The sequence below is a fragment of the Dreissena polymorpha genome, unplaced genomic scaffold (genome assembly GCF_020536995.1).
Source record: "Dreissena polymorpha isolate Duluth1 unplaced genomic scaffold, UMN_Dpol_1.0 chrUn008, whole genome shotgun sequence".
Lineage (NCBI taxonomy): Eukaryota > Metazoa > Mollusca > Bivalvia > Myida > Dreissenidae > Dreissena > Dreissena polymorpha.
The window spans coordinates 45764-58163 of record NW_026273322.1 but is presented as its reverse complement, the minus strand read 5'-3'; positions in this window follow the sequence as shown (position 1 = coordinate 58163).

Here is a 12400-nt window from a genome sequence, read left to right as displayed (position 1 = left end):
ATTGATTTCGTGACCTTGTTACACACAGCGACTTCATACAAATAAAAGCACTTAATATTCTTATTATAACAACTCGTTAAAACAATTTGTTGGAGTACGGTTTCTAATCCCGATGTTTAATTGAAAGATCTAATTTATTTCTCGCACTTGATAAACTGAATGTGATATTTTGTTTGCTTTCAAGGTGGGGTTAACATACAAGTTGATGACGAAATGGACTTCGAATGGCAAACAGATTGTGCACATCCAGCTTTTGAAGTTGGCAAAACCTACTACGTCATCGGAAAGGATATCTCAAGGTTAATAGATGGCGACGTCAAAAGGTACGTATCGTATGGCTTAACCTATCATGTTTTCGGAAGCCTTTATGACAATAGAAGACTGTTTTAAAATCTTTGTTTTTATCTTTGTCTAATTATTTGGTTTGGTGAACAATTTAATTCATGTACAGTATGTGAACTACAAAAGCTTTTTTCTTATTTGCTCGATTCTAAAACCTGAACATCCGCCATGGCTATTGCTAGATTGTTTTTAGCTTTAAACAATTGCTTATCTGTTTTAAAACTAAAATAACAGTTGTTCAAAGTGTTAACACATGAGTGTTGTTTTATACGTTTCAGTGTAAGGTACGATCTGATGGGCACGACTCTTGTGATCAACCCCATGTACGAACAACTGCTGGGTATGGTCATGAACAAGTTTGAAGAAGAACTTATAAAGAGCAATGAGTGCTATAACTGATCAACATTACTCTCTTTCTTTGTACAAAACATGTGGCCATTCAGACCATAGAGTAGTGGGTAGTTTTGACATGAAAGTATTAATTCAGCAGAGCTTCCCCAAAAATTTAACATGACTCTGTGACTTTCTAAAGCTTTTTTTGTTACAACATTTGTTTACAACGAATAAATCCGATATACTTAGTTATGCTTACCGAACCGTGAGCATATTAACACAGTTCTATATATTGTTCTGAATTCTTATTTCCTGGCCATGCAGTTTGAGTATACAAAACACATTTCGTTAATGATTTCCTCCACAAAACTATATGTTTGTCTGCCTTTCTGTCAGACTCATACTGACAGAAACATCCTAGACGCCCTGGATATCCTCGTCATTTGATCGGGAGCTCCCGGTTACGATTTAACACTTGATTTATTTACTACACGCGCGTACTGCCATGTATTTTCGGCCCAAGATTGTTTGTGATTTGCATGGCAAAAGGATATTTTTTTATTGTGTTTGTTTCTACGATAGGTCTTATTCCCAAACAGAAAACAAACAAAATAGTATGTAGCATTAATACTGAAATGACATGCCCGTACTGTTAATTTTAACCAATCGGATGCAATAATCTTTCGGATATCATGATAACTTACAAGTTATTCAATGCACATACACATTAATAATGTCTTTTAGACATGTGTATATTGGCTCGCCAAATCATTCGCATTTATAGTTATTTTTCATTAGCCTATATGTAGGGAGTGATGCTCTCAAGGATAGCGCCATGGATAATAATTGTCTTTAGATTAACTTTGATTTTCAAGTACGAATGTCAACCTCTGTACGGCAACATGAAGTGGATACATACCATATCAAGTTTTCGAAGGTCAATATAATCTGTAAAGGTCTTATGTTATAAAAAATTGGTATACATTACAATGTTAAAAAACATGTTTACAATATTATATAATTAAATTGTTTTATTGTTTTACCTTACAACATTGGTTATGTAAATGAACAAGATATGTACATTTTGATTTACTGTCACAATCATATTGAGAGGTCGGTGCTCGAAATTGACATAACGCTCGCTTTGAAGCAGCCATCAGTACTACTTATTCTATTGTTTTCAGTATTGTTGGTGCTTGAAATTAAACTTTGGAGTAAAGTGTATAGATTAATAAGGAAATTATGCATTTTTTACGAATGTTCACTGACAAGGCTACGTAATATATGTAAATATTTAATTTTGCATAGGCTGGCACGCCTAGATATATATGTATGTATTTGTATTCTAAAGCATTTGAAAACGCAGTTTTGTGTATTTGTGTATATAACAATATATATTTGTACCGTGGTTCACATCTTATATTAATACGAAATCCACGCTACAATATATATAAAGCGCAATACTATGAAACCTTATAGTCCCGACTTCTGACCTAATAATATTTGCAAATAATGTTTTTAAATTATATTTAGTTTGTGTTAATTCAAACTTTTTACTATCACACTATAAAAAACGTATAATTGTCTTTTTATTTTAAACATTTTCGACATTGCATGACAGAACATAGCTCTATTGGCCAATATAGGTTTGAGATTTCAAACCTCGAAAAGCGTGAGAATTGGCTTAAGAATATCGATTTATATATACCGCATGTAAAATGAGCTAAAACAATACAGATTCTTATGTGTATACAAAAGAATAATGGTATATCAAACGGGTTTTCGCAATAATTATGTTGCAAACGACTGCTACAATAATCTTGACTGCATTACCATATTGTATACTCGTCTTAAAACATTACAATGTGAAGATTTACTTAGCTAACCTTGTTCGGTGTATGTTTATGTTTGACCTACTTGCAAGATGTTTACCTTTATGACATAACGCCTGGCCTTCATTCATGTCCTTATTAACCAAACAAACACTTTAACAAAGCTTTCTTACTTCCATTTGGATAAAGAAGGCCGCACAAGCGATTCTGTGCCATTCAATTCAAGCCTTATTTTTCCAGGGATAAAAGTTAAAAATAAACGTGTGAGCTACACTGTCAATCGCACTAGAAGTCAATCAATGGTTTCCTTGACAACCAATAAAAAAGAGAGGTTTTTAAAATTGGAAGTATATTCTTTTTAAGCAATGACAACTTAATATTATAATACATTTTAAATGTTATCAATTTACTTTTACATGTACGGAATTAAAAATCCATAAGCAAATAAAGCGTTATTAAGATGGCACTTATTGGAGTCATTGATATGAAGAATACAAACATTAAAACTTAGGGCTAATCTTGTCGTTCATGAATTAATTTATATGTTAATAGCCTGCTAAAAAGATATACATATATGTAACGAAGTATATAATTATTTAGTTAAATAAATTGATAGTAAGGCGGTCATGATATTATATTCAGGCTATAAAAAAAAACACAATATAAACGAAAAACACATGTCACATCACATGGAAACACAGCTTACTCATTTTCATTTTGAAAATATCGTTACGTGGCACTACATGCTGTCAAAGATTATTTGGAAATAATTTCGTGAGACAATTGATTTGGTTTAAACATATCCACTTTAGCAACGAGTGACTCCAAATTTAAGAATTGTTTTACACGCACAAGAAATGGAAATTCATTATCCTGCCTCTGTTGAAAACATTGACCCAATAAAGCAGGGTCGAATAAACTAGTTGATATCCGGCAGTACCTCGCGTGACCGCAATCTACCGCAAGTACGCATTCCTACACGCCGATTAACATGTTCGAATATTTGACATTTGAAATTTATTGAGACTTCGATATTAACTTCGATAGTCTTTTTTAGAGCAATAAAATAAAAATATAAATAATAATGTTTTGGGACAGATTCAGAATCTGAGAGTTGATAGCATTCGATACAAACGCTATCAAGCATAGTTCCGGCTACCATAACTTTAAATGTCGCTTTTTATGATTTTTGACTGGCGCAACATTAAAGTTATGGACCATCCCCATTAAGTAAGTCAACCAGAAATTCACGAAAAGTTGACAGAGAACAAAGGCCGGTCCAAACAGCTTTTAAATGCAGTAATTGGCACAAATCAACCACATGATCGGAAAAATTGACATTTTAACATTTAAATGATATATTCTTTCACAAAATACTTAAATCTTACAAAAATATTAAACATTTATCTTTTCTGCTCTAATATATCGAGAAAATTAGCGATGCGACAGAGATTTTTGAATTGTGAATCTCCCGAGATTTCACTGTCATATGACGTTATTTCTATTTTAAGTAACATACCATCTGCTCAAGTGTTTTCAAATTCAGAATGACATTTCCCGGTATTTAAAATTATTATTGCTTTTTTTGAAGACAAATTGTAATGTTAATACAAACTCAAAGTTAAAATTATTTAAAATTACTTGATTCATTTTTAAATCAGTCTTTTAATCCACCAAACGTAAGTTGTTAATCACAAATAATAGATTTCAGAAAATGAAAGTAATGTGTACAAATTCAGCAAAAATGTCAAGGTCGATACGAAAGTATCCAAATGAATACTCGACACGTGACAAAGCGACAACCGGGTCAAAATTGTGAATTTCAGGCTGATGAGAGTTATTTTCATCTATTGTAAGATGCATTTGAAACATTTGAACTTTAAAATATGCCCCGACGCAGTAATTTAAATTAATATACCAATATAAGTAAAAATGTTTTAAAGAAAATGAACTGGTTTGATTTATAGCGTGATATAAATATGTTACGACCCTGGTTGACTTTCGTTATAGGGTTCGCTTACGCGTACAGGTTTGTCAATACAATATAAACTGTTTGCTAAAATTTCTATAGCTATATCAAACATAGTGTGGTTTAAAATTCATTCCGATAAAGGGATAGATGAACGGAAACTGGATTTCGATAAAGGGATGTAAGAACAGAAAATAGAAGTGAATATCATTGTAACTTTATGGTCATAACCATTGGATCATTACATATGTCATTGAGGTAAATAAAATTCAGTTTTTGTTTTGCTGTTGCATTTTTTGTAAATTTCTTACAAGAAAAGCATCACATTCTCGATTCGGTTTAAGCTTTACTGGCCGAAGGCCTGGAGAGCTTATGTCATGGCGTGGTTTCCGTCGTCCGTCCGTACGTGCGAGCGTGCGTTAGACTTTTTCTTGTTTACGCGATAAAGTCCTTAGTTTTCATCCGATTCTTTTCAAACTTGTTCAGTGTATTTATATTCATGAGGACTCGAACCCTATTGAAAATGAATTACATCAAAGTAAAAAGTCCAGAATTATATCCCCTTGAATTTGAGAAAGTTGTGAAATAAGGCTTGTTTACGCAATAAAGTCCACAGCTTTCATCCGATTCTTTTCAAACTTGTTCAGTGTCTTAATATTAATGAGGACTCGAACACAATTGAAAATGGGTTACATCAAAGTAAAAAGTCCAGAATTATCTCCCCTTGAATTTGAGAAAATTGTGAAATAAGGCTTGTTTACGCAATAAAGTCCACAGTTTTCATCCAATCATTTCCCAACTTGCACAGTGTCTTTATCTGAATAATGAGTCAAACCCTATTAAAAATGAGCAATATCGGAGTTATAAGTCCAGAATAATGTCCCCTTGAATTTGAGAAAAAATGAATATCTTTGACATTTTACCATAACTTTTGCAATATTGAAGATAGCAACTTCATATTTGGCATGCATGTGTATCTCATGGAGCTGCACATTGGAGTGGTGAAAGGTCAAGGTCAAGGTCATCCTTCAAGGTCAAAGATCAAGAAACAAATAAAAAAATTCAAAGCGGCATTATCATGAAGCTGCATATTTTGAGTGGTGGAAGTTCAAGGTCTAGGTCATCCTTCAAGGTCAAGGTCATCCTTCAAGGTCAAAGGTATAACAAAAGAAAAATCAAAGTAGCGTTATCATGAAGCTGCACATTTTGAAAGGTGGAAGTTCAATGTCAAGGTCATCCTTGAAGGTAATTTTTTTTAAATAAAATTCAAAGCGGCGTTCTCATGAAGCTGCATATCCTTTTGAAACTTCAACGGATGTTTAACATCATCAAGGGCCATAACCCTATTGAGAGTGAAGAAAATTTGTCCAACTTATTGCTGAAAAGGAGCCATTTGATGTTTAAATTTTACGTTTCTTCTTGTTAATGCGATAAATTTCCCATTTTGGGTCTGTTTATTTAAAACTTACTCAGATTGTTCATACTATCAAGGGCTTGAGCCCTATTGAATCCAGCCAGTAGAGCGATTCAGGCCCTCGTGGGCCTTTTGTTTTATTTATTCTCATATTTTCTAAATGCAAGTATTGAAAGGAACAGTTTAATGTGAAAATATTTTTTTACGTGACACAATCGGGAGTTATTCGGTCGTCAGGAATGCTGTGTACATGTAGGAGGCCCGACGAAAATAAATATTTTAAGTCAATTATGCATGTGTCTTTGATACAATGTGTTAACAGGATAAGAAAACGTGAAGCAGGATAAATCGAATACATGGTTGGTGCCGAGATAGAGAAAGTTTTTATCAGGTTCGCCCCGATAAAGCTAAAGCTCGCATTATTTTCTTTTTCTAAGCCTCACGTGATAAACTTTCTCCATCTCGGCACCAACCATGTATACTCTTTATCTAGGACTGCAAATAGTGGTATAGGAACATTATCAATACAACATGATTCTGCACCATATATGGTTATTTATTTTATATTGATTGTTATTAGTTATATGAAGCCCCTTCAAATAAATGCAAAATATAATCATACAATTTTTCATACTGTTGATATTTAATCGATTTGCATTTCGATTAGTTTTTTAATTTTATACATATGCCATATACAATTTACACACGTGAGTTTCGTGCTACACTTATTACACGGTAACTTAACAGTTATTCATAATAAAAATGTTTAATATACGCATGATTCACTTATGAGAAAAAAACACATCTTTATGTTTGCACTTACATATTCATATACAATATGGATAAAAACAACAACACAAAACCTGAAACTTTTTAAGATTGTTTTAGTATCACTGACCATCAAGAAATCAGTGTTTAACCATCATGGTTTCTCCGAACATTGTGTAACAGTTGTTTGCAGGAATTGTACACCCTGTCATTCTGAGCGCTCATCGCAACGAAAAACCAAGAGATAATTTTAGTTTACGCTAATGAAGACTTCTATGTAAAATGCATTTGAACATGCGACACATGAGGCGTTATTAAGTTATGGGTAGTATTTACTCTTCAATTCGTGCACCCTATCACGAATAACAAATAAATTAAAATATCTTCGTGAGTTTTCGTTTTTGTGTACTAGGACAAATATATAATATGCTACAGCTACAGATATGTGTTTGTTGTTTTGCAGCATTAAAGAAACATCAATCTACATGTTTGCACATCAAGTTTGAAATTGACCAAATAATCCACAGCGCTAGGGTAAACGGCGCCATCTGATAACTTGGATTTTTTGGTGTGTTTTTTTTGCGCCTGCATATTTGGTACGACGTATTTTATTTGAAGGAATGGAATCTGTATGTTCCCCATCCACTCGTCTGTCAAAGTAGCACCACACGTTCTACCAAAAGGGTCGCATAAGTCAGCCTGAAGCCTTATCATGTCCTGGAATATAAAATTTGATAAAAAAAAAAAATTCTAATGTTTTTGTCAAACGAAAGAATATCGTTTTGGTAAACCGGATGATGTTGTCACATTTTCATCAATTACTGTAATGTTCTTATTTATTTTATCTTAAACTAGCAATCACTTAGTTTAAACATATTTCATTGTATATACACATTCATTTACAAACAATGACACATAATAAACAGTTTGAGGTACATGTATACAAATGGATTGGGCCTAGAGTTATGCCAACAACATCAAAGGGCCCTTTGTCAATCATGACCAGATTTTATGTCATCATATGACATACACAATCACAATAAACCAAAACATATGTCAACAGAGTACATGTTATATTATTGAATTTAAAAACGATATGTTGAGTTCTGAACATTTACATGTCGGTTATTTAAACCAGATGTCTGCAAATATCTTTATAAAATTAAAATATTGAACAAAAGATAACCAAAGTATTACATGCAAAATAATAATCTTGGCAGAATCAAGACCAAGATCTTTCGCAACAGGTATATGGTATGAGATGACGTGTTCTAAAAAGAATACAACCAGTATCGCCATTATGTGTGCTTGACCTTATACTTTACGAAAAACAACACGAACATTAAAGTATAAAATTGGACGTTTTACTGAACTGTTTTGAATTAAAACATTATTCAAAAACTCATTATCGTATCTTGGCGCGCGTATGTCTTTAAAGAAGAACAACCAAATAAACAACACGCAGTACATAAGATCAATAAAAGTAAATTGAATCTAAACTTATTTTCGATCTGTTCGTGAATTCTCGAAAATTACTCCTGTTCAATGATCGTGTCGTTGATATATTGTTGTATTTGTCCTAAAATATGCGATAAAAGTATTCCAACGTGAACAACATAATTTTATTGAAATATACCATCTGAATATTGCGGTCGTTAAATTGGGTTTCTTTAATATAATTAGAAACAAGTATTCCCAAACGTATCTCTTTGAAAGAGTATTTAATGACAAACCACTTTTTTAAACATACGACAGTCGTTAATAAACTTACAACGCATTGTAAAGCGATATTCATTCCCATCACATAGCCAAAACGTACTGAATACTTATATTGCATATATGAAGTACCGGATTCTCTTATTAAACAATCTTATTATCTTAATGTTTTGGTAAATATAAGCGGAATCCATTATGTAAACTGGCAGATCATTTGGTCACACCATAGTGTAATATTTTGCAAAAGATTTCTGTAAGATTTGAGATTAAGATATATGATTACATTTGAAAGATAAACACGTGATGATTCTTTATAAATAAAGTCAATTACTCACCAGAATTTGTCCAACAAACGACTGGTCGATCACAAGACTACCTCTGCAAAATAAAAAAGACACAATATTAAACATAAGACAAAATTGAATCACCATACGATACCCTCTTCTCCTACATTTTATGTTCACTATGTTTAATATATTGCCCGTGCTTCAAATAATAATAATTCCTTAGCATGATGGTTTAAATATATTTAGTTAGTGCCAAACTATCAATATAAAAGCCAATATTTATAACGTGCTTTGCGCCTGGTTTGACGTGGAGAGTTGATTTCATTATGAAAAATAGATTAATTCATAAACATTAGTTGCGATATAAATATGTGTTTATTAGCTCCTCATATTCCCATTTTAATATCCAGTAGACATGTGAATGAACGCGTTTTTGTGTAAGCGGATCAAAAGTAAGATTTCCACTAGAATGTCGTTTGTCAGCAATATAAAATATTTTCATGTACTGTCATATGCCCCGCAATTGAAAATATTTTACATCCACATTAGGTTCATTAAAATTATGTCCAATTGCCATACCCAATTGCTGCGGCTTTCAATGACAGTATATTGTTCTTGAATTGCATCAATAACGGCACTTCCAAACGCTTGGGGCAACATGATTCAAAATGAAAAGAAATATATAGAAAGTCTACTTTATATACGTGTATCTCATAAATTTATTTGTCAAGAAAAACACACAAAATGTTAGATTTGTTATGTTATAGTTTACGTATGTTTGCATACAGCAACACTAACCAATATATATAAATTTAAAATAAGTATGCATACGTTTCAATTATGAAAAGTCATAAAAACATATATTTATATATATTCAAGGTTAACTAGTATTATCCAATGATTTGTTCCCAGTCTACCTGTATCGCCGATCACATATGTTTGATCGAACACTACACAAACAGCGCGCTACATAAAATACAAATATAACTTTGGCTACATAGTTAAATATAAGTGACAAACGACAGAGAAATGAATACGATTACGTTTAAAGAAGTATCACCGCCGTGGAACGGTCATTGCAAAACATTGGGATTTAAACCGGTAAATGGCGTGTCGAACCTGACACTTAGTCCAGAATTATTAAGTAACACACCTTGAAAATAGACATAAGGCTCATAGTATTGTTATTCAAATTAAAGTTAACGTTCAATGGGACACTGTGATTAACATTATTTCTTATACTGAGATTTGTTTTTCACCTATTAACTATACACTATTACTCAAAGTACTTAGCTAATTTCGGGTTTACACCTAGTTTGGTATTAGCAGGGAGATTAAGAAATGTTTACTCATTTACTTCATAGCATGACACAAAAGTACTTCGTCTACCCTAAGTGTACAACCTTATAGTTTTTGTACAGAAAACATTGATGAATGCCTCTTTATAAATATAATTCGCCACTTATATATATATATATATATATATATATATATATATATATATATATATGCTCTGGCACGAGTTGTCTTATCATACCATATTATATTAGACGAGTTCAGAAATTTTGTTAGTAAGAGAGCCTTTGGCGAGCTTACTAACGAATTTCGTGGACGAGTTTTATAAAATATGTTATGAAATAACAACGAGTGTCAGATTTTTATTACATGCTTTTAAATAAGCGAATTAAATAAATATTTACGCAAACATAATGATAAATCCCGAATGTTGTTTACATTTTGTTACGTCATTTGACGTTGCAACGTCATTTCAGCAATATAGCAATATGCGATTTGTCAATCGAAGGAAAATAAGCCAATCAAACCGCTTTAAAAGTATATTACACATGTGTAAGATAAAAATATTCGTTATGGTTATATTACATGGGAAACAGGGTATGGCATGTGAAAACTATATTTATCAAATTACTGCATCAGAAGAAAAGCATAACGACATGACTCGTCATAATAACAATAACATGTAACAGTCAATATACATCAACTGTTCCGTTTTTTTCCGAACTCAATTTAAATGCTTGTTTCTTACACGTTTATTACAATAGACAGGATATGTATTGACTTCTCCTTAATGATGGATTCTATATAAAACTAACTATCAGTTAAATTACCAAGTTTTAATTCCACTAACAGTTGATAAATATTATAGGCAACAAGATGGTAAGTGTGTGTTTTTTAAAGCTTATATATAAAATTGTTTAATTGTTTAACTTTTTTTCATTTTATATCCTCGTTATTTTCTAACCGTTTTAAAAAATTGACCACTCTGTCGTAAACCGCATCATTATTACAATATTGCACACCGATTATAAAATACATACTTCATTAAATATCATATTTTTTCATGCATATGACCATCCTAAAGGAAACAGCTTTAATTACATAATTATACAGCGTATCATCCCATCAAATTTCAAACATTAGTTCTACGTATCTCTATGATTGAAATTATGACGTATTTAATTATGGGAAACAAAGTTTTCTTTCCCGCAAACCTAAGTGCATCGCAATTCGAAATCGGACATTAATATTGAATGACAACTCAGTGCGTCTTGTGTCTTGGCTTGTGTTTTATTCACATGTTGTGTTTTATAGTTTCTCTGTTCGTATTCCTTGTGTTTGTTTGAATGAAGATAGAATGTTTTATGTACATTTTTTTGCATGTGTAGATATCTTTCCAGTAGAATCACATTGCTTTTGCTTTATCATAATTTTAAGGCATGGTATATGCACTTTGCATTTTTAAATTGAAACTGAACAGTGGCACTACAAACTGCTTTAAACTCATTTTATCGCATTGAATTGGATTCATTGTATCGGTGATTCAAACATTTCTCTTGATAAACTAAAAAAATGTACAATTTGAACATACATTTCATTCATTATACAGGGGTGAGAAGAGAAATAGATACATTGGAAAAAAATATTGTATATCTTGCCCTACCCAACACATTATCAAATCTTTTTTGCTTTTTGTCCCCATTATTTACTAAAAGACTATACATCATTCTAAATTAGCATAATGAACAACCATCAGTAAAAGCAAAATGATGTACACAAATCAATACCATAATTTATGAAAAAGAATGGAAGTGCTTATTTAAGCTACCTTTATTAATAACCAATGAGGTAAAGGTTCAGTGGTTCCAGTATAGACTAATGCACCACTTTATACTTGGAACACATACACTTCAGAATAAACTGACAATTACTGATGATCCATTATGTTCATTTTGCAGACAAATTGAGGAACATTTAGAACATGTATTATTCAAATGTCAAATACCGTAATATTTGATTAATTCAATGTTACCAGGACAATCTTTCCTTTAATTTACATGTCATTCTTTCTACTCGGAAAATCAACTTAGTCTGAGAGAACCATAATTAATGTTATTCCGTCTATTAAGTTATACTTATACAAGTCTAAAATGAAGAAATGCATTCAAAACATAACCGGTGCAAAGAACTACATTAAGTATGAATAAGATATTTTGAGAAAAATATCTTTTTTTTTTTGATGATTGCTGTTGTTGTTGATACTTTTTACAAACTCTATTTTAAGAGTATCGTTACTCAAATAAAATTATATGAAGCACCTATGTTTTATAAAATATAAATGTATGCACCTAGTATTATTTGTCTATGCCGTTTGCAGCTGTTATAACAATGTAAATGTGTTGTCTATACACATTGGAAGAGGTCTTTTTGCTCTATTTTATGA